Here is an 18,077-nt window from a genome sequence, read left to right as displayed (position 1 = left end):
CAGGGTCAGGGAGGGGGCTGCGGGTGGGAGGCAGGGACTTTTAGGTTATGATCTTGACATCTCCTTTACGCCCCCAACACTCACGATACTGGGTGTTGACACAGCCTCTGTAGGAGATATCACAATGAGTGAGTGAAAACAGGCTCAGGAAATCCTCAGAGCTGCCAGGGTGTCTAGACACAGGTATTCTATAATCCTGCCAGGAAAGTGGGTGGGAGAGGAATTTGCAAAGAAAACCATTAACATCACTTCCCCAGTGCGAGGAACTCCAGGTGAGGCTCTGGGGGAACCTGGCTATGTGCAGTCATTTACAGCCTGGGTCTCCTGGAGCCTATGAAATGAGAAGCAGTCATTAGCACAGCAAGCGGCCCTCATCCTTCCTTGTTGATAATAACACTGTCACCAGAGGATGGAAAATTACCCTGACGTCTCTATATCTCCAAATTGCACTTCAGAGACAGACTGCGTAAGGCAAACAGACCCTGAGTGAAAACCTCCTGGCTAGACTTCCAAGCCAAGGCCTAATAAATAACCCTGAAATATACAAAGTGATGGCAGCTTTGCTCTGTGGCTCGTGGCTTCTGCCCTGGGAAGGACCATGAATTTCAGGGCCTGACAGATGGGGTCAGAAAGTGGAGTCTGCCCGGTGGGTTGAGGATCTGCAAATTAACCCCATGGTGGTGGTTTCAGAACAAGTGTGCCTGCTCAGGCAAAGACTAACCTCTAAGAAAGGAACAGGCCCAGAGGTGAGGCCCCCTGGGCATGAAAGAATCAACCCCAGTCCACAAAGTCCAGAGACGACACATCCTGCCTGGAGGAGGGAGCCCTGTGCATCACAGGATCAAAGAAGCCAAACAGGATCTTTAGTGGTGACTGAAAATGCTCATGAAGAGAAAGGCTGCATGGCATTAAGTGAACCCCATTGAAAGGTGCAAAATTTTCATAGTCTGTATTTTTCTTCCTCTATCAAAAACACCACGATTTGCCAAAGCACTTTAGCAATCATTTGTAAATTGGTCTGCCAGGGTCTCCATGAGAATGTTAAATGACAACAAGAAGAAATCAATATCTCATCGCTGACGTGGGGGTGGGGATTCAAGTGAAATACAAGATTCAAAGTACCGATAGAAGGATGCAAAGATGTTGATCTCCTGGGAAGAAAAATAGTTAAACAAATGGTGACAAATGCCAAGCTAGAGAGACTCATCTAAATAGCTAATGCAAATAAATCCAACATAGACAGCTATAGATGTTGAAGCTTTTTTTTAATTAGATTTCTTCAGGGACTACTGATAAGCATCACATCAAAAAAGATGATCAAGAATAAATTGGTTCTCACTTAAGCAATGGCTGCAAAAAAAACTGTGATGTGAAAATAAAGAAAATATCCCTAGTGTGAATAATTTAAAAATATAAACAACTTTGGAAATAGGAAATTTACAGAGTTTACTACAAAATCTGTATCCTAGAAGAGGTATTACATTTAGAGGTAGGAGGCTTCATATAGGAAACCAATAATTGTTAGCATTTATAGAGTATTAGTTATGTGCCAGGTACATAACTAATAAGTGACTTTTTGTAAGTAGGTGGGTTTTTTGTGAACACTCAGTGAGCTCTACGGAGTATGTACATTTATAATCCTTATTTTGTAGATGAGGAAATTATGGCATAGAGAGGTTAACTATCTTATCCAAGATCACACAGTAAATCAGATCTAGGATTCCTGTCTCAGTTCCAGAGTTGTTGGTATTTGACTCTACTCTTTATAGGTGTCTATCCATTTGGCTTAGGAGAAAGGGAGTTTAAGGAGGACTAGCAAAAGGTTCTCACTAGAACAAGAAAGAAATAGCTTGAGAGCTTTATCCAAATAAACTTTTTTTTCTGGGAAGAGAGAAGGTAGGTATCATTTTGGGTATGGCCATCACCAAGGCTGAGTTTTGTCTTTGTTTTTGTTTTTCCCTTGATGCCTTTTCAGAGGCTTTAAGGTTCTGGCTGGAACTTCAAAGAGAATCCTGGGTTTTCTCTAAATACAGTTATATTTAGCAAAATAAATAAATAAACATGAATTGGGGAACAAGAGTCAGAACAATCACTTTCACATGTTTATCTCAAGCTACTATAGGAAGAAAATTCAGCAAAGTACTCATTTGAAATATTTTAAAATAATTACACAGCAACAAGCCAGAAAGCCAAAACATTTTCTTCTTTTTCAAGATATTCTGACTTCTTTTGCATTTCTACCTCTTGGAATAACAAACCATCCTCTCTTTTTATTTCTTTTCTGTTTTGGAAAAGCTGCAAAAACACCTCTCAAACTCATGCAAATTATCAGTGTGTCCTGAAATATTTTCCTGAAACATTGCAAAGGCTGGTAATCAGATCTTTCAAGAATAAAACCGGGCTTTTTTTTTCTTTTTGGCTTCTGGTCTTAAACCACCAACATTTTCTTTTTCCTCCCAAATAAATATATGAATAGAATTCTCTTCCCAAACAACAAATGGATCATTTTCTTATTTTATTTTGGAAGGAAGATCTGGAGTCATTGTTGATGCTATTCAAGCCAACAGCATCTACCAGTAAATGCCAATGGTCCTATTTTCTGTGCATTTGATAGCCACGTTGCTTATTTATGGCTTTTTTATTATCCAGACCTGCTTGGCTGTGGATGAAGGCATTAAGTCAATTAATTGTGTTTGGATGCTGCAGGACTTGTGTTTTGTGAGGCAGCAAAAGATTGCAAGCTTGATTCCGAGGAAAGAGTCTGAGAGAGGGAGAAAGAGGATTAGATGATTTTATGGGGAAGGCAGTGAAAGAGAGCCCACCGGCCAAGAGGCCCAGGTGTGAATTGAATGATGATGCAGAGAAGGCAAGGCGGCCAAAAGGAGCTGGCTCAGCTCAGTGGGTTTCTTCCTCCCAGCCAGCAGATCAGGTCTCCCTTATGAGATCACAGCACTCTCTTTCCTCCTCAGAGGTTTCTTTCTCTTTCTCTTCCCTTCTGTTTCCTTCACTATTCAGAAAGCCTTCTCCTTCACTCCTTCCCCTTTCTCTCACCTTCCCACCTCCCCTGTCTCTGTCTCCTTCTCTCCCATCTTCCTTTTATCTTGGATGCTTTACAGGACTCACTCCCTTTGGCTGGCAGGGAATTGATATGCAAGCTTTTGTTCTTTCAAGCTGTTTTTCTTTCTGAGAGACAAAACACCTACCTTGTGTCATGTTCTCTTGTGTGTGACTAATGGTAACAGAACAGTTATGAGCTGTACATTTGTATTCTTAGAAAGCTTAAATTACTATGATTTTTAATATAACAATTGTATTAGCACAAATCGTTTGCTTCTAAAACATGACATGTGAAAGCAAATTAAATGGCTTAAATTATATATGTCCATTGACTACTAAACCATTAGAAAGTAGAGACTAGTAATTCTTAGTTCCAAAGGCTGCACGTATTCTGTTGCCCGAAAGCTTCTAAGATGACTGTCTTTGGCTTCTAAGAACAAAAGGGCATCTGGGTGGGAGGAAATGGCAGATACCAAGGCCAGTCATCTGCATCTGATTCCATTTCTAACATTCACTTTCTGTGCTGATTCTCTCTTGACATTTTGGATATAGCAATTAATATCAGTCATAAAATAAAAGGATTTAAAAACTATAGGTTTTCCCACAATTGAACTTTTACTGGGTGAATGAAAGAATGAATGGATGGTAAAGGGATAGATGAACAGGTGATAGATGGCTGGCTGGATGGTGAACAGAGGGATGAATGGTGGGTGAATGAAGAAATGGATAAGATGAATGGTGGATAGATGGATGAATGGATGGTGGATGTGAATAGTCTCTTGGAGTCAAACCAAATCATCTGAGGAACATCAGCAACAAGTTTGCTCGTTTGCAATTAAACGGGTGCCTGTTCTATGCAAGAGATCAAGGAAGTAGATGGATTTTTGTTTTTAAAATTTTTTTTATCTCCATAGGTCATTGGGGAACAGGTGGTGTTTGGTTACATGAGTAAGTTGTTTAGTGGGGATTTGTGAGATTTTGGTGCACCTATCCTCCGAGCAGTATATACTGCACCCTATTTGTAGTCTTTTATCCCTCATCCCCTTCCCACCCTTTCTCCCTGAGTCCCCAAAGTCCACTGTGTCACTTTTATGCCTTTGCATCCTCATGGCTTAGCTCCCATTTGTTAGTGAGAACATATGATGTTTGGTTTTCCATTCCTGTGTTACTTCACTTAGAATAATAGTCTCCAGTCTCATCCAGGTCACTGTGAATGCCATTAATTCATTCCTTTTTATGGCTGAGTAGTATTCCATCATTCATATATATATATCTCACAGTTTCTTTCTCATTGATTGATGGGCATTTGGGTTGGTTCCAAGTTTTTGCAACTGCAAATTTTGCTGCTATAAACATGCATGTGCAAGTATCTTTTTCATATAATGGATTATTTTAAACAAGGTAGATGTTTTGAGGCAAAAAAGGAGAAGATGTTGTCCATACCATCAAAAAAGTTGCAATCTAATTTGGAAATAAGACAAAATAGAAATAACAATACACATTTGATTAAAAATTATATGGTACAGATTGTTCAAAGGAAACTCAGTTGGAAAAATATGGGGGTGGGAATTCCAAGTAAGAAATGGAGTATTCAGGGAAGGCCTCATGGAAGAGATCTCAACCAAGCAAGAGTTTAAAAGACAGATTACTTTTGAACAAGTGAGAAAGAGGGGCCATTCCTAGGGAGAAACAAATAAAATTTGGTGGCATCAAGTCATTTCTCTTTTACAGATAGTCTCCCATTGTTTGTTCAAGGGCTTTGAGGAAGAAACATCAAAATTTTGTCTTTTCTTCAGTTGTATGCTCTGCTGCTAACACAGTATCTTGCACAAATGAGGAGCTGAATTAATTCATAGTGAATGAGTGAGTTGAATGAGTAAATGGAGAGCTATAGCCAAAGTCTCTACTCAGACTATAGTCCCTCCTTGGGATTCTCGGCATGAAATGAAGCTCAACCACACTCTAGCATGGGTTGTATTGGATTAGATTTTTCCTGCACAAAGAGCCCTGATAGCAACTTAAAATATGGATTGGGAGTAAGTTGACAAAATACAACTTGTACTTTGGCAATAATGGAGATAAACTGGTTTCTTCACATTTTTCTAAGAGGAACCCTTTCATAGTTGAAATGAAAAGAAAAGGACCAAAGGGGAAACCAGAGCCAAGCTTTGACACAATCTTAATTAAATAACTTTACTCGCAGCTTTTTAGAAAAATCAAATCTAATAATATTTTGCCCATCGATTGTTCTTCAAGAGGATAATAACAAATCACTCCACTGGCTTTAGCCTTGCAACCAGCAGTGCGCAGTAATTTAATTAGATGATGTGCCGTATCAGTAGTTTAGAGACTGCAGTAGTCTACTCTCTGAACTACATGGGAAGCTTGACTGGGAAGTGTTATGGCCTCTAAAGGTGAATGTCCTGGCCAACGGGTGGCTCGGGGAGTTTGCTAATGAGTTTTCTTTTCTTTTTTTTGAGACAAGGTCTTGCTATGTTTCCCAGGGTGGAGTGCAATGGCTCAATCATGGCTCACTTGCAACCTCCACCTCCTGGGCTCAAGAAATTCTCCTACCTCTATCTCCTGAGTAGTTGGGACTACACAGGCACATGTCACCATCCCTGGCTATTTTTTAAAAAAATTTTATAGAGATGGGGGTCTCACTATGTTGCCCAGGCTGGTCTCGAACTCCTAGACTCAAGCAATCTTCCCATCTCGGCCTCCCAAAGTGTTGGGATTATAAGCATGAGCCACTGTGCCCGTTCTATCTATTTTAACAACCCCATCTCCTATTCTGACTCTCTTTATTCTCTATTCCCTTGCCATGCTTTATTTTTTTCCATTAGCATTTATTATTATACAACATAGCTATATAGTAGTTGTCAGTCATCTCCCATGAAAGTAAATGAGGTGAGAACCTTGTCACTTGTTAGTCGTACTCACTATGACTACTTTATCTTTGCCTGAGGCTAGAACAGTGCCAGGCACACAGAAGGCACTCAATATTTCTTTAAGAATGAGAAAATAAATTTATTGGGTTTTTGCTTTGCATATTTAGCCCTCAAAGAGCTAAGCTGAAAGCAAGAACTCCAACAAGACTTATTGTTTATTGAATACCCATTACGTGTGAGGCACTGTGTTAATCACCTTACATTTGTTAACTCGTCTAATCCTCATGACACTGTGAAGTAAATACTATTATTATCCCTTTTATAGGTGAGCAGAGTAATGAAGTCAGCCTGCTGGGACTTGGGTTGGCAGAGACAGATCCTGTATGAGGGCAATTATATTTAGGGCTATCCCCTTGGCAGCTTGTGTATGTTGAAAGTAAAGAAACCACTTGCATGATGATGATGACCTTGATGATGACGATGACCTTGATGATTACAACAACGATGATGACAATGGTGATGATGATGACATTGATGATGACAACAACGCTGATGACGACGATGATGACAGCAATGATGATGATGAGCTGATATATGAAGTACTAACCATGTGCTGGGCAGTACAGTGCAGTGCCCAGCACACAGTAAGTGCTGTGATATTTATTTAATCTGTACTGAAGCCTTAAAAAGTAGATGCTGATATTATCTTCAGATTATATATAAGGAAAATGAGCATGAGATAAGTTAAATAGCTTGTTTAAGGTCACACAGCTACCAAGTGTCACCGTCTGGCTCCAGGGCCATGTAGAAATGCAAATGCCATCAAAGCAAAAAAAGAAAAAGGAAAAAGGAAGTCCAAACAGAAGAGGATTCCAGAACTAGAGTCCACATCAACCTCTCGGATCCACAAGCTGGGACTCAGCAGATGCCCCCATCAGAGTGGAGTTATAAAGAATCCAGAAGCGAGGGCATTCTTTTTCCCTGAATAGAGTTATACAATATTTACAGAAAACTGCTCATTGAAGAGACCATTAAAAGTGGAATCTGTTACCAAAAAGGATTTTTATACCTAATAATCACTAGATAAGTGAAAAAATTCATGCTCCATGGAGCTAAAAACACTCTCCCTAGGGGATGGAAGAAGCCGTCTCTAAAATAATAAAGGACATGTTGGATAATCAGTATACTAAATAATTTACACAAAAAAACACAAAAGGGCCCAGTTCCTTGCACTTAACTGAAGGATTTTTGTTTTTGAATAAGGTTGTTTTACTTGCTTCTAGGTTATTTCTTTTTCCACTTCAACTGCCTCAAAAAGAGAACTTCAAAAGGAAAAGTTACTGGGAATGGAATTCAGTAATATTTAGGAAGAAGTGAAATTAAATATTATTTGATGCCACGATTCCTGGCTGGCCACACATAAGTTCCTGGCAGGGAGCTCACTTAGCTAAGCTTCAGGAAGCATATTCAATGGGTTCGTGAATTCTGCAAACACACCATCGTCACTCACTCACTCACTCTTACAATGTAGGTAGGACTCAAGGACAGGAGAGAAATAACCAAAGTCTGAGTTCTCTAGAAGCTCCCAGAGTAAAGACCAGAGGCTCCAGCTTTCCTATCACTTTTCTTCAGCCAACTAGAGTCTTAATAATTTAAACATTAATAGTTATTATTTGTTGAGCACTTTAATGAGCCAAGAACTATACTAAGTGCTTTCTGGTTATTATATTTTTTAAATTCTCACAATAAGCTCATAAGAGAGATGAAGGAATTAAGGCTAGAAAGGTGAGCAGCATTTACCCCAGCCTCCTAGCTAGTATGAGGTATGGCTGAGAGTTGAACTGTGGCAGATCTCACTCCAGAGCCTGTACTGTCAGCCACCCCACAGTAGTGGTTAAGAACACTTTTGGAGTAGCTTTGGCTCTAGACAGAGCTAAGTTCAATTCCTACCTCTAAACCTCACAGAATGAGGCCAGTTGAGAAATGGTTCCTCCAAATGAAAAGGTGGGCTCTTTGATCAGAAGAGGAAGTGGTGGGAGAAGAAACAGATTCAAACCAGCAGCTGTCATTTACATGTGCATGGATTTGTTTAGGAGGTCACTTTCCTCCTCACAGCTGGCAACGACATGATGGAATATTGACGGGTAGTCAAGGAACACTGTCCAGATGTGACTGCCTTCTGAGAACCTGGGAATTGAGAGATCATTTCAAGGTACAAGAACCCTGAAGACAAGCCACATGCAGTTCAGTGATGCCCAAGGCCACTTCTGCACTGGAAAGAGTGGTTTGTCACCTGTCGTCTCAAGTGTCAGCTGAAATGTCATCTCATAGGGCACTAGAATAGAAAATGCTAGGCAGGGCAAGGTCAGCTGCAAGGACTTTTTTTGATTTTCCTTTTTGAAAGGAGTCCAGCGTACTGTCTTAAGTTGGGGTCCCCAGAAGCAAAACCTGAGGCAACTATTGAAGTGCAAGTTGCTTATTTGGTAGGTGATTCCAGGAAACCAGGAGGAAAGGGAAGCCAACACAGCATGTTCATGAGTAGGCTCTTGCTGGAGGCATTTAGGTTTCAACCCTACTCAGGACCTCCAGGGGACAATGTAGAGTGTGCCTCGGAGTCCAGGTACTTCTTCACCACCTCCCATCCATCACGTCTTGAGACTTGCTCCCAGGGGCAGCTCCCTGACGTTTCTGGTCCATCCTGTGGTTAGGCTGAGAATACTCAGGTGTCCAAAGAAACCTCCCGGGGAAAGAAGTAGAGGGAATTGCAGTCAGAAGCCACCTGGCTGGTGTGCATGGAGATTGGAGGTGCCAGGGGAGGAGGGCTAGGCACCAACAGTGCCTGCCATGGGTGCAGAAAACTGTTTCTCTACTGGGAGAAAGGTGATAGCCTCTGTGTCAGTGAGAAGCTGAAGAAGCTACTTGGCTTCAACCAATTGTTGGCCATGCGAGAATGTGGACCCATTATTTGAGAGAAACTATAAATCTAAATTGTATTAGAAATCCCTAGATTTTCAAATGTCTTGGTAGCAAATTGAAAAATTTTAAAACATTGCAGGCTACACAAGCTCATGTGCTGGTCCCAGTTTGTAGCTTCTGATATAAGAGATCCTAATGCCATTACTCAGTGTTGGTAATGCACTTGTTCCTTTCTTGAAAGGGCCTTCCAGCTGCCACCTCAAAAGCCCTTCATCACATCCCAGGGAAGAACTCATTTTCTGAGCGAGGTTACTGCAGAGAACACATCTCAGAGTTGTCCCACCCAAGAGGTAGAATTCAAGGTGAAGGACTTTGCTGAAGGCATCACAGCTAGTTTGTGATACTAGGGTCTCCCAGCTGTCATCTTTTCTGATGATCCACCTGACAGTTTTATGATGGTGCCACCTCTTTCAGGTGAGCCTTATCAGAAGTGACTGCCTTAGATCAGGGCTTCTAGAGAGACAATGTTTTCCCCCTCTTTTCCCACCTACCATACAGAGATAGAAATTTCTCAAGGGTGAATAGCAGCCATTTGATCCTATTTCTCTAATAACTTTCACACTAGGAAATTCTGTTCTCAACAGCCTTTCAACAGCATCCTAAAATGTAGAGTTTAACGGTAGACATGAGAACAATAAAAATGACTGTGGCAATAAAAGTGATTCTCTAAACACCCACAGACCACCTTGCACCTCTTTAAACTTCCTGAGAGGTCATAATCAGGGAATGAGGACCAGACTCATTCATTCATTCAGCAGGTAATTACTAGTGCTGAATGCCGGGCATGGTTCTAGGTGCTGAGGGTGAACCAACAAGCTCCCTTCTCTCATTCACAAACAACTTCTTCAGGGGAACACGCACCCACATTGGAGAAGTTGAGAATGCAGCTCCAGCTTGACTTGAAAGAGCTGGGGCGCCTCCTTGACCAGATGAGGATAACGCTCCTGACCTGCCCACCTTACAGATGTGTGTTGAAGTCAGATGAGGCCACAGGTGTGGAAGGAGTTGGGAAACTGAAGGACTCTTCAAGTTAAGGCATGTTTATTACTTGCCTTGTCTGTCCCTTTGGCCTCTCCCGTGTGAAGGGGAACAATTGCGTCTTGGGATCACACAGGATTAAGTGGTTAGGTAATGTCTTCGGTGTTTACCCAGAAGGAGGAGATGCCTGCTTTATCAATCGTTAGACAAAAAGGACTCCTGTCCACAAAGATTCACTGTTTCACAGCAAATTAAGGTGTTTTGCCTTAAACATTAGTGCTGGGAGATCCAAATCAAAGCCTGCAGCCCTGTGTTTGGATGTTTCTTATAAAGGTGCACTCAATAAATATTCATGCTATTCAAAGGCATGAGAGCCAGAAAGGGTCACCTCAGCCATTCTCATTTTACCAGTGGGAAAATTGAGGTCCAAAGAGAGGAAGTGACTTGCCAGAGGCTGCTCATCGGATTAGGGCAGAACCGAAGGGGAAGCCAGGTCTTAGTCCAAAGCACTTTCCACAACAAATTCAAAAGTGACCTTCCATATGAATGGTCTAGTTTATTCAATACATTTGTGCTGAGCACCTTTGGATGAATTGTCCTTGGGTAAGTGCCTTAGACAAGTGCTTTATTCAAATAAATGTCCCGGGTGCTTTTGGGGTTTTTCTGACTCAGGAGCTCTGAAGTGGAGCCTAGGAACCTACGTATTATGTATTACAGCAAATGCCTCTGGGTTATTCTGGGAGCCAGGCAAGTTTATGGAATGCCAGCCTGCATGGCTCAGGGCATGGTCTTAACCAAAGCTGGGCAGGACCATCTCAGAGCACACACTCCCAGGCTTCGCCTCCAGCGACACTTCATCATTATTTCACTGCACAGCAAATCCTCACTTCACGTCGCCAATATGTTCTTGGATGCTGCAACTTTAAGCAAAACAATGTATAACGAAACCGATTTTACCATAGGCTAATTGATAGAAATAAGAGTTAAGATCCTATGTTTCTGGTCACAGAAACATCACCAAACCTCTAGAAAAAAAACAAAACACTTCTGATATTAAACACTGAAATAAACGTGAACTATCCATACATTAAGAAAGACTAATTAAAAACAAGCAAGATAATTATTTACCCAATTATTCCAGTTAAGGATTTCAGGAGCCCATCCCAGCAGCTCAGAGCACAAGGAAGGAACTGACCTGGCTAAAATGCCACCCCATGGCAAAGCACACACACCCGCACTCACTCCAGATGGGACAAGAAGACGCACCAGTGAGCCTCCCATGCACAGCTGGGATGTGGAAGGAAACCAGAGTATCCGGAAAAAATCACACGGGTATTGGAAGAACTTGCAGACTCCACACAAACAGTGGCCCCTGACGGGAATCAATTTCTTTTCCTCATCAACATTATAACAAAATGGCATTGAACAAAATGACATTATTTAAGGACCTGCTGTATTTCCAAAACCTTTGCTGGGTGAGCCTGATCCACACCATATGCTCAGGAAATTCTGGCCTCGTTGTTAATTAGATCACTGCCATAGAGGCGGGGACACACCTGGGCTCAAGTCCCAGCTCCCCAGTCACCAGCTGTGTCACCTGAGGTATAGTTATTTACCCTCTTCAAAACACGGGGGATAATAGCAATAGAGCCCAGCTCAGAGGGATGTTTTGAGGATTAAACGGCATGATATGTGTTGGGCCTTTCACACAGTGTCTGGTGTATGGACACCCAAAGAATGCTAGCTATTATTTTTATTTTATGTAGTCTGGGAAACCTATACTTATCTGATAGTCGAAGACTCCACATAAAGCTACAGCCTCATGAAGGTAAATAAGGTTGAAAGGGAGCATGTAAGCAAAGGTTTTGTACTGGACAGAAAAAAAGTACAAAAACCTTATAAATCCGAGGCTGGGTATGGTGGCTCATGCCTGTCATCTCAGCACATTGGGAGGCTAAGGCAGGAGGATCACTTGAGCCCAGGAGTTCGAGACAAGCCTGGTCAACATAGTGAGATCCTGTATCTACAAAAAAAAATTGTTCAATGAGCTGTGTATGGTGGCACATCCCTGTAGTCCAGCTACTTGGGAGGCTGAGGTGGGAGGATCACTTGAGCCCAGGAGATTGAGGCTACAGTGAGCCATGATCGTGCCACTGTACTCCGACCTGAAAAAATCCTATAGATAGGGAGTTTCAATAATAAACTTTGACCAAAAAAAAGAATCTGTTCCACTAGGTGAAAACTTCACTCTTTTCCTCCACATCTAAACTCTGTCTTCCTATATATTCTCCCCAGCTAAGGGACAATTCCTAGCATGAGCATTTCAGTATAGGAAGAGCTTGGAATGACCTTTGCATTCAAGTACACATTGTGGATTTCTCAGAAAATCTCCAAATCTTTCAAGGTTACCCAAGCACACACTGTTGAACTGATGGAGATGTTCTGAATCAGGCCACTTTTTTTTTTTAGCACCTTCTCTGATGAGGGGTTACCATGAGCCATCCATTTTGTTGTTCTGCAAAGAAATTACCCCATTCCAGGGGATAAAACTGTTTCAAAGGAGCTAAGAAAATAAACACATTTTCTCTGCATTAAAGCCTCTGCCTTCTTTGAACTCCTCATTTTTAGAATATCTCCACTGATAAGGACAAATGTAATTTTCACCATCAGTGGATCTGAACAGACAATTACATTAAGGCAAATAAGACAGGGTGAGGCCAATGATGTGAATCACATTGTATGCATCTCATGTGCAAACAAAACTCTCAGATAACAATGAACACCCTTGAAAAGCAGTCAACATTTTTTTTTTGCATCTAATCAGGGCCCAATTTGCATAAACATTTCTTTACCTACCACCTTCACAAAATCAGTTACCAGCATTTGGAGATGTGGGAAGAGGGGAGAATTCAGTCAACATTTAAGACATTTTCCCTAAGGGAGCTGCTCAACTCTCTTAGGAAGGGCTTACAGGTGCCTGGCAGAAGCCATGCCCTCATTGCTGCAGCAGGGCAGGTTTACAAGGCACTCTCATGCGCGTTCCCTGATTGGTCCTCACCACAATACTACAAGCTTGGAAATTCACATCGTTTCTTATCTTTACAACAAAGAGAAACCCAAGATTACAAGTGGTTTCATAGGAAGTGGCAGGACTGGGATTGAAGTCTTGCTTTCCTCTGGAGAAGCCTAGATTTGCCTCTGAAATCTCCATCCATTCAATGAGTATCAACCAATCCGGTAGATTTTCAATGGTCTGATGCTGCTCTTACTCCCAAGCACAGAGGGAGACACTGGTTTAGAACTCTGCAACGAAACAAAAACTTGGAAAGGGGCAGCAGGAACTGAGCTCAGCCCCGCTGAGATTACCATTTTTGCAAGTGGCGTTTGAGCCAGCCAAGAGCGGGAAACAAAAGGTTAGGCTCACAGAATGAACTCCATGTTGAGCTTTTGTGTGCAGGAGAAAGGGAAAGAAATGATATTCAGGAAAGGAGTATGAGGGAGACCATGGGGAGGGTAAGACAGGCCTGAAGGCACATGTAGAGAAAGGCAACAGCCTGCTATTTAAAGCCTCCCTAGTGCCTTGGCACCAAACAGAACAGAGGTCCAGGCAGATGTGCCTCGGAAAGGAAGTTGGTGGCTCGTGGGGTATTATTTGCAGCCTTCAACAAGCATGGCACTCAACGTTTGATGAGGGCCTTGGGTGCTATCCAATGTGGGGGTGCACTGGTGTCACAAAGCTAAGTGAACTCTCCCAGCCCACCCTCCACTCCTCGGCCGTTGACTTGCTTCTGTCTCCCCCTAGCTGCTGATGTGGGTGGTGGAGGGCACTGATGCTACTTCTCTGTGTACGGGGACAAGCATGGCACAAGAGGGAGGAAGGGATGAAGGTCGAGGTTTGCAGAATGGGTTTCTTTGGGTTTCTCCAGAGAAACAGAGAACCCATGAAAGGGTTCAGCCCTACGTTTTGCTACTGTATGCATTGTTCCCAGGGGAAAAAAAGAGACAGAGAGAAAGAGAGAGAGAAGATGACAAAGGGCATTATTGGTGGGGAAAAACAGTTTGCAATCCATGACCTAGATATTTACTGGGGCTCCATCTAGCTCTGAGGCTCTAAGATTTTCCCCTTTCTACCAAAAATGGGCCTGCTTCATTTCTCTAGCCTAGTGTTTTCTTGCAGTGAGGTAAAATATCAGCAGGTATTTTATATGGTACTTGGAAAGCATTGTTTTGACAGTTATGCATTTATTTTAAAGTATTGTCTCATGTTTATGGCAACTGATGCTGGATTTGCATTTATGATAGTAATACAAAATGTCTTTTTAAAGTCAATTTATTTACACCTTTAAACAATGAGTTGCTTTCATTATTGAGTAATTATTAAGGAGTAGTATATGTCGAACATGGCAATGGCAAAAAGCATGGCATCTGATTCACAACAGTTTGGGTCCTGCTGTGCCAACCCAATTGGTGGAGTCAGCTAAGCACTGGCATAGAAGTCAGTGGAGTACCCAGCAGGACACCCAGACCCACCCAGTCTCATAGCAAGTCAATGGGAAACAATGGCTACTGCACAATAATTCACAACTGGCCATGCATGGCTCCCATCCCAGGGGCAAGGACAGGCTAAAGACACAAGATATAACAGGTGGTGGCAAAGCAAAGGCACTGCCCACAAAGGGCAGAGTTGGGGAAGACCCATGGTGGGCGGGAAGGGATAGGACCCTTTCTGAGTTTGTGTCCAACCTCTGCCCTCTAGCCTAGCTGGTCTATACCATCCTATATCCCTGCTGTTTACTTTCACCTCCTTATTTTTATGTTTCCCATGACTGAAATGGCCTCTGCTCTCCTGTGTATATTTCAGAATTCAAGTCCCACCTCCATAAAACCTTCCCTGAAACTCCAATAGCATAAATGTTCTGGCGCCTCCCTTTGGCAATTTCCATGCTCTGCCCCATATCGCTGCACCCTGCCTAGAGATGGCAGGAAATGCGCCCCATTGATGTGTGAGATGATTTAAGGGTGAGCTGACTCAGTCTTAAATAACATTAAATCGCAAAGTGAGAAAGTCACTCCCTTCTGCTTCTGCTTCAGTGTGTCTGATTAAATCAAGAAGAAAGTCTCAGCTTGGGAGTAACACGTCTTTAACAACCACAACATTTGCTAATCTCCTCTTTTAACAAAGAGTTTTGGATGAGAACCCTCATCATGTAATAGTATTTGTCCAGAACTTAACATTATTTTGATATATATATGTATTTTTTAATTAAAGCAAATTATTCTGGATTTTCTTTTGAAATGGTGATTTTTAAATCAATGTCTTTAAATAAAAATCTAGTCAACTGGAAGAAAACATTAGGCAGTAGCACATAATACAGCTCCATGTAAAGAAAGGTGCTGTTGTGTGGACGTGGAAAACATTGGGTAGGTGTTATAGCAACGACTAACATTCGGAAAACATGGCAGCTTTTCTGTGGGTACAATTAATCTGTTCATCTCCACATGGCACAGATTGACTGGGATGCCAGGAGTGAGAGCCTGGCATCATCCTATCCTGGCTTGTTGACCCCATCCTCCATCAGCTAGACTCTGTCATCCATAGAATAACAAAAAACAAGCAATAAGCAAAAACACCAAATAGCAGCAACAACAACAAAACAGAGAAAAAAAACACACTGGAAGGGGACTGAAGACTCATAGAACCAAGAGGAAGTGTGAAACTAGGGCAACACAGCGACCTCTGAAGACCAAAAAGAGGGAGCATAGGAGTTTTCTGTGGGACGCACCCACCACTACCGTGAAAGAGCCCTGACTGACTATCCATTGGTGTGTTCAAAGTCTGTTGAGAGTGTTTGACTGGCTGAGCCCAAGTCACAAGCTGGTATGTTGCTACCAGGGGACAGAAGAGGAAAGCACAGCCCCTCAGCTCCCACAGCTAGTAGCCAGGCACTGCCTCCTCGCGAGACCACACTCAGTGGGGATTTCCTCTAACGAGGAGGGCTGGGTGGATGCTTAACAGCCCAAACATGACAAATGTTCACAAACACACACACACACGCACACACCTGCCTATGCTGCATGTCATCCCTGCTGCACTACCTAACGTACCTCCCTCTCAGTTATCCTCTCTCTCTTGCAGGTATATTCAATGTCTCCCTCTGATATAGTTTGAATGTTTGTCCTCTCCAAATTTCATGTTGAAATGTGACTCCCAGTGTTGGAGGTGGGGCCTGGCAGGAGGTGTTGGGGTCATAGGGGTGGATCCCTTATGAATGATTTGGTGCTGCACTTGTGGTAATGAGTGAGGTTCTTGCTCTATTAGTTCATGTGAAAGTTGGTTGTTTAAAAGAGCCTGGCCTCTCTCTTGCTCCCTCTCTTGCCATGTGACACGCCTACTCCCCCAAGCCTTCCGCCATGAGTAGAAGCTTCCTGAAGCATCACCAGAAGCTGAGCAGATGATGGTTTTATGCTTGTACAGGCTGCAGAGCTGTGAGCCACATAAACCTCTTTATAAATTACCCAGTCTCAGGTATTCCTTCATAGCAACACAAAACAGACTAATGTACCCTCTTTACTTGCCTGTTCCCTTGAGCCTGTAAACATGTTTGAACCTCTCTTATCTCTAAAATCCCTCCTTTACCATACATTACTTATAACCTATTCCCTAAGAGTTGGAAAAGTGGTCTTCACTCACCACCTGTACTTCTTCACCACTCATTCACTGCCCAATCCACTGCAGTCTGACTTCTGACTCCCCAGCCCTGGCACTTCCCTGAAGCTGTATTTTCCAGGGTTAACAATGAACATCAAGTTATTCAATCCAAACAGTACTCTCCAGTCTTGAGGTCCTTTCGGTGTTGATCACTCCTTGTTTTTCTGAAACACTCTTCCACCTTGGCTCTGAGACCCCTCACATCCAATTTTTCATTCAGTAGATGTATATGGATCACCATGACTCACTAGAGCAGGCGCTGTGGTCATAACTGGAGATACCATAATAAGTAAGATGGCCAGGGTCCTGTCCTGAAGGCACTGAGAACATAGTGGGAAGACAAGCAACTAGGCCAAGGCCATAAACCCTGACACTTAGAGGTGGTGCTCAGCGGTGGAGTGGGTTGGATTGTTGTCCCCAATTCTTCACTTCCTTCCTATGATGAAATTGCATGCCTATGACCTCTGCCTTGTGAATCTGTACTATGGAGTCTGCTTTCCTGCCCCTCTGACTTTGAGCTTGGCCAGGTTCCTTGCTTTGACCAACAGAATGTGAGCAGATGTGACAAAGCAGAGGCTTTCTATGTGCTTACAGCTAGGCTTGGCCTCTAGCACTTCCACCACCTGCAAAAATAAGAGCTTGTCCTAGAATGAAAGCACGTCCTAGAATGAGAGACATGAGGAACAGACCTCATCAGCTGCAGCCTGCAGCAGAGCTGCCCCAGCTCGTGCCCCATGATGGGCAAAAAAATGAAATATTTGTTGTTGTGAGACACTGAGATTTGTCAGTTGTCTGTTATATTAGCATTATAGCAGAACCCTGACTTTTTGTGTAGGACTGCTGACCCTCTGAGAGCACAGAGGGTGGGATCTAGCCTTACAGGGGTTGATCTGAGAAGGAGGTGTTGATAACTAAGCTGAGTCATGAAGGATGAGTAAGAGTTGGCTGAGAGAGTGGGATGGGGGGCAGAGGATTGTGGGTAGTTCCAATGGAAGAAGTAAATGCACTGAGATGAGAGAGGAGCCAGTAGGCTTGGAATAGACTCACTGTTCACTCTAGCTGGAGCGTGGAGTGCAGTACCTTGTTCCTCTGCTTCTCTGGGCCATCTCAGCACCTCCTATGGCTGTCTTTATCATCTTTGTGCTGACCTCCTGATTTTACAGCTCCAACTCGGACTTCTCTCAAGCTCCAGGATGCCATCTCAATGAGGCTCTCAAAGTCAATGGGGCTCTCAAAGTCAACATGTCAGCATGTCCAATGTTGACCTTCTTAGACCCCTTACACATGTTCTTACTGTGCTCATGATCTCAGTAACAACTCCTGCCCCCACCCTTGCCAGTGCCAAGGCCAGGAAGCTTGGCCTCCTCCTGGAGTTACTTAGTTCCCCGCTTAGCTCTACATCCAATAGGTTCTGTCTAGTTTACCTCCTTACCTCCCACACCTGCTCCTGACTTTCCAACCCTCCT

General features: G+C 42.9%; 1 long non-coding RNA gene across 1 annotated transcript in view; it reads left to right on the top strand.

Annotated features, from left to right (window-relative positions):
* The first annotated feature begins 239 nt into the window (after positions 1-239).
* LOC129015071 (uncharacterized) overlaps positions 240-18,077 on the top strand; it is a 36,635-nt gene continuing 18,797 nt past the window's right edge. The window contains exon 1 of the long non-coding RNA XR_008494502.2: positions 240-929. This is a non-coding gene — a long non-coding RNA (uncharacterized LOC129015071). The remainder of the gene's footprint in view (positions 930-18,077) is intronic.

Source organism: Pongo pygmaeus, chromosome 18 (genome assembly GCF_028885625.2).
Source record: "Pongo pygmaeus isolate AG05252 chromosome 18, NHGRI_mPonPyg2-v2.0_pri, whole genome shotgun sequence".
Lineage (NCBI taxonomy): Eukaryota > Metazoa > Chordata > Mammalia > Primates > Hominidae > Pongo > Pongo pygmaeus.
Note: the sequence above shows the minus strand (reverse complement) of the source record. Positions and strands in the feature narration are given on the sequence as shown.